The following is a 6,000-nucleotide window of genomic DNA, read 5'->3' on the forward strand; positions in this document are numbered from 1 at the left end:
AAAAGACTGTGACACATCCCTCCCACCCACTCCCACCCCCCACTGGCCCAGGAAGATGCATGTCTACCCCTCACCACAGGGTTTTTACTTTGGTGCCCTCTTCACAAAGATTTTTGATCTGCTTTTGTAGGATCCCCATGCAGAATTCGTGACTGAAAAATTAGTATATCATTCTTCCCATTTCTAAGAAAAGTTGAGTTGATTGAATAGACTTCATTTAAAAAATTACTATGCTTCTTGTTCTTCTTCTTTTTTAAGCATTATATTTCCACAAGGGATAATATCAATGGTAGGAGGATAATGCTTTAGACTCTGGTTTATAATTTATTTGGGGGTTCAGACAGTACCGCAGCAGGGTAAGCGCACATGGCACAAAACGCCCGTAGTAAGGATCCCTCTTCTAGCTCCTGGTTCCCCACCTGCTGGGGGAGTCGCTTCACAAGCAGTGAGGCAGGTCTGCAGGTGTCTATCTTTCTCTCCCCCTCTCTGTCTTCCCCTCCTCTCTCCATTTCTCTCTGTCCTATCCAACAACAACAATGACATCAATAGCAATAGTAACTACAACAAGAGCAACAAGGGCAACAAAAATGGGGAAAAAATGGCCTCCAGAAGCAGTGGATTCACAGTGCCAGTACCAAGCCACAGCAATAACCCTGGAGGCAAAAAACCAAAACAAACAAAATAATTTATTTGGTCTTTCTGGTATATATATATATATATATACATATATATATATGTATATATATATTATCAGCTTGAGCAAGTTCTCTGTTAAACATTTTTAATATTATAAATGGGAATTGATTGTTATAAAATGCTTTTTATGTAACTACTGAGTGAGATGACTATCTTTCTCAGTCTGTTAGTGTGATAAATGATATTTGTTTGTTCTCTGTTAACCATATTTGAGTTCAGGCCAACTAGGCCGCAGTGTCATGACCATAAGATCAGGTTTGCAATTTTGAAATGAAGTTTGATGAGACATGTTTTTTTTTTCAATCTTCTCATTTCATCTTTATTTTGTTTTGTTTTATTTTATTTTATTATTTTCTGTCTGATTTGGATCAAGCTGTCGTGCCCTCCTGATCCCCTCTGTTCTCCACCTCAGGATGGATTTAATGACACTTCAGGCCTCTTGACATCCTGTCTCTGATTGGTCTCCACATGGTCTCCAGTGGTCATTGCCTCCTAACAGTCATGGCCCCGTGCAATCCTCTCTCCTGATGTGGCCTGGTCAGGTGACTGATGTCTCATGAGAAGGATCTGGCCAGAGAGCTGAGATTAGTTTGTAAAGTGACTGTGGCTTGAAGCTGTGGTGTCCTCTGTCACCCCCTCTCTCACAGAAAGCCGGCTGCCATGCTATGAGCCAACCTATGAGGACATGTCCCAGGTATCAAAGGTCTGAGAATCTGTTAACAGCCATCAAGGAACTAAGTCCTGCCAGTGAGAGTCTTCAGTGGACTTGAAGGTGAATTTTGTCCCAGTTCAGACTTTCAGACTTTGAATGATGCTGCTACCCAGCCCTACAATGACTGCTATGTAATCTCATTAGAGAGCAGGAGCCCATACCCCCAGCTAAGCCACACCCAGTTCCCTAGCCCAGTAGATGGGACATGACATCACATCTTACTTATGCTGAGCTGCTCAGTCAGAGAACATTTTCTGCATGTTGGGAATGACTCACTTATCTCTTGGTCTTTGGTCACCTGTTTGATGCTACCACCACTGCATGGTCCCCCTTTGTATGACTTTTTTTTCTTTATTGGGGGGATTGGTAGTTTACATTCAACAGTAAAATACAGCAGTTTGTACTTGTGTAACATTTCTCAGTTTTCCACATAACAATTCAACCCCATCTAGGTCCTCCTCTGCCATCATGTTCCTGTACCTGAATCCTCCCTCCAACCCACAGTCTTTTACTTTGGTGAAATACACCAAACACAGTCCAGTTTCTGCTTTTCATTTTCTTATTTTTCAGCTTTTTATTTATTTATTTATTTTTTCCTTTTTTATTTAAGAAAGGATTAATTAACAAAACCATAGGGTAGGAAGGGTACAACTCCACATAATTCCCACCACCCAATCTCCATATCCCACCCCCTCCCCTGATAGCTTTCCCATTCTCTATCCCTCTGGGAGCATGGACCCAGGGTCATTGTGGGTTGCAGAAGGTAGGAAGGTCTGGCTTCTGTAGTTGCTTCCCTGCTGAACATGGGCGTTGACTGGTCGGTCCATACTCCCAGTCTGCCTTTCTCTTTCCCTAGTAGGATGGGTCTCTGGGGAAGCTGAGCTCCAGGACACATTGGTGGGGTCTTCAATCCAGGCAAGCCTGGCCAGCATCCTGATGACATCTGGAACCTGGTGACTGAAAAGACAGTTAACATACAAAGCCAAACAAATTGTTGAGCAATCATGGACCCAAAGCTTGGAATAGTGGAGAGGAAGTGTTAGGGAGGTACTCACCGCAAATTCTAGTGTACTTCTGCTTTCAGGTATATATTTTGCAGTAGTTTATGGATACGTGTGAACATATGCTCTCTCTCACAGAAACTGGTGTATATCTAGGTTTTGTGACTTTGTTAGAAAGTGAACCACCTGAGATGGAATTAGAGTATACTATAAAAGGAAAGGTCTCACCCAAGTAATGAAGCTGAAGGGTTGTCATTCCACACGTGAAGTCTCTGGACACAGTCTGAAGTGAAGCATGTTGAGGTGGCAATCGTTGTGTTGGTTAGGTTGTGATCGGCGGATGCAATATTATTTGATATGGATTGGGAGAGGCATACAGGAAAGTGGGCCCTATCCAAGGGTTCCAGGACTGGGGGAAGTAGAGGCTCTATAGTGGAGATGTGAGGCTCCTGCTGTCTTAGGGTTCAAAAATTAAATTGATAGTTAATGTTATCATCACATTAATTGTTAATTGGGTTAACTTTGAAAAGTTCTTTTGTTAGGGTTTGCTGTACAGTACCCAGTATCTTGTATATAGCTGTGCTATTGGTTGCTTCTGATCTACTTGGTCTAGGTTTTTGAGAGAGTCTGCATATCAATTACACAGCCTATATATTAAAAAGATTCAGTTTGTGTTTTGAAAAACTTTGAGACATACAATTAATTTTCCCCCTCTCGTATTAATTAACTAGTGATTTATATGACTACATTTTACTAGGAGTGTACATAAACACCATTCCCACCACCAAAAGACTGTGACCCATCCCTCCCACCCACTCCCACCCCCCACTGGCCCAGGAAGCTGCATGTCTACCCCTCACCACAGGGTTTTTACTTTGGTGCCCTACTTATAATTTGGTCAGGTCCTGCTTTTAGTTTCCCTTTCAGATCTTCTTACTCAATTTCTGTTGATGAGTGGGATCATCCCATACTCATCTTTATCTTTCTGACTTAGTTCACTTAACATAATTCCTTCTAGCTCTGTCCAAGATGGGTCAGAGAAGGTGGGTTCATTGTTCTTGATAGCTGCATAGTATTCCACTGTGTATATATACACCACAGCTTTCTCAGCCACTCATCTGTTGTTGGGCACCTGGGTTGCTTCCAGGTTTTAGCTATTATGAATTGTGCTGCTATGAACATAGGAGTACACACCTCTTTTTGGTTGGGTGTTATGGAGTCCTTGGGGTATAACCCCAGGAGAGGAATTACTGGATCATATGGAAGGTCCATGTCTAGCCTTCTGAGAGTTTCCCAGACTGCTCTCCACAGAGGATGGACCAATTTACATTCCCACCAGCAATGTAAAAGGGTTCCTCTGTCCCCACAACCTCCCCAGCATTTGTTGCTGCTGTCCTTTTTGATGTATGCCATTCTTACAGGAGTGAGGTGGTATCTTAGTGTTGTCTTAATTTGCATTTCTCTGACAATCAGTGACCTAGAGCAGTTTTTCATATGTTTGTTAGCCTTTTGGATCTCCTCTGTAGTTAATGTTTGTTCATATCCTCTGCCCATTTTTGGATGGGCTCATTTGCTTTTTTGGTGCTAAGTTTGCTGAGCTCTTTATATATTTTGGTGATTAGTTTCTTGTCTGATGTCTGGCATGTGAAGATCTTCTCCCATTCTGTGAGGGGTCTCTTTGTTTGTGTGATAGTTTCTTTGGATGTGCAGAAGCTTTACAATTTGATGTAGTCCCATTGGTTTGTTTCTGCTTTAGTCTTCCTTGCAATTGGGTTTGATTCATCAAAGATGTCCTTGAGGTGTAGGTGGGAAAGTGTTTTACCAATTTTTTCCTCTAAGTATTTGATTGTTTCTGGTCTGACATCTAGGTCTTTGATCCATTTGGAGTTGATTTTGTTTCTGGTGAGATAAAGTGGTTCAATTTCATTCTTCTGCATGTTACAACCCAGTTTCCCCAGCACCATTTATTGAAGAGAGCCTCCTTTTTCCATTTAATCCTTTGGGCCCCCTTATCAAAGATTAGATGCCCATAGGTAGCTTTTTTTTTTTTTTTTTTTTTAGTATTAGTGATTTGCTACTGATAGGCAAGCTTTTGGGATAAAAGCAGCACAATTCACACAACTCCCACCATCAGTGTACCATATGCCATTTCCTCCACTGGAGGCTTCTCCATTCTTTATCCCTCTGAGAGTATGGGCCAAATATCTCTTTTTAAATTTTTTTAGTATTTATTTATTTCCCTTTTGTTGCCCTTGTTGTTTTATTGATGTAGTTATTATTGTTATTGTTAATTCATGTTGTCATTGTTGGATAGGGTGCAGAGAATTGGAGAGAGGAGCGGTAAGACAGAGAGGGGGAGAGAAATACAGACACCTGGAGACCTGTTCACTGCCTGTGAAGCGACTTCCCGGCAGGTGGGGAGCTGGGGGACCAAACCGAGATCCTTATGCTGGTCCTTGCACTTTGTGCCGCATGTGCTTATCTCGCTGCACTACCGCCTAACTCCCTTGGAACAAAGATCTCTATGGGGTATAGAAGGCTGGAGGTCTGGCTTCTGTAATTGCTTCTCCACTGGACATGGCATTGGCAGGATTTATACCCCCAGCCTGTCCCTACCTGTCCCCAGTGGGCTAGGGCTCTGGGGATGTGGTGTTTCTAGGACACATTGGTGGTGTCATCTGCCCAGGGAAGTCAGGTTGGCATCATGGTAGCATCTGGAACCTGGTGGATGAAAAAAAGAAGAGTTAACATATGAAGCCATACAAATTGTTGACTAATCATGAACCTAAAAGCTGTAATATTGTGGATGAAGATTTGGGGGTCTCCATTTTGGAAAAACCTAGTAGGTCTATTTTAGTTATATTCCAAGGGTCCCATGACTTTACCAGTTTTTGCCTGAGCTTCACTTCTGATATGCGGGTGGAGCCAGGTCATTGTCTGGGGAGATGATGTCATGGCTGGAAAAAGGGCTAGAAAGCTGGATCAGGGAAGAGAGTAGCTCCCAAATATAGGAAAAGTGTATAAATATTGTTGACTGTAAACCTCATTGATCTGATCTGGGGCCCATATTTAGCACAGGAGACTATGTAACCTTTGCATCCCTATAGGTCCAAGCTCACATTCTGTGATCAGGAGTAGGAATGTTGCAAGTTGTAACTATTTCAGGGCTCATCTTCCTGAGGTGGTAGTTAGAGGATGTTATCCAACCTCCCTTTGGAGGATGGAACAGTCTATCCCATTGTTTATCCACATTGAGGGCAAGATCCTATGGGGGCCCACAAAGGGGTCCATCATGTTGTTCCTGATGGAGATGACCAATGACAATAGAGAGAGGGATCTATTCGAGGTCTAGGCCTGTCATGTCTGTTTTGGAATCTCTGGACTCCCTCGACTAGGACCCAGGTGGTGGGGAGGCCTGATAGTGACTGCAGGGTCATCATTAAAGTATGCCTGTCTCTTGCCCTTATTCAGCTTTTGTAATCCTTACTTTGACAAGGTTAGCTTTTGAGTGATTGAGGGAAGTATAGTAGGAAGTAGGTGAGGAGGGTGTCTAGGTCTAAGTAGAAACTATTTCATTAGGTACTTTATTTT

This window comes from Erinaceus europaeus, chromosome 15 (genome assembly GCF_950295315.1).
Source record: "Erinaceus europaeus chromosome 15, mEriEur2.1, whole genome shotgun sequence".
Classification (NCBI taxonomy): Eukaryota; Metazoa; Chordata; class Mammalia; order Eulipotyphla; family Erinaceidae; genus Erinaceus; species Erinaceus europaeus.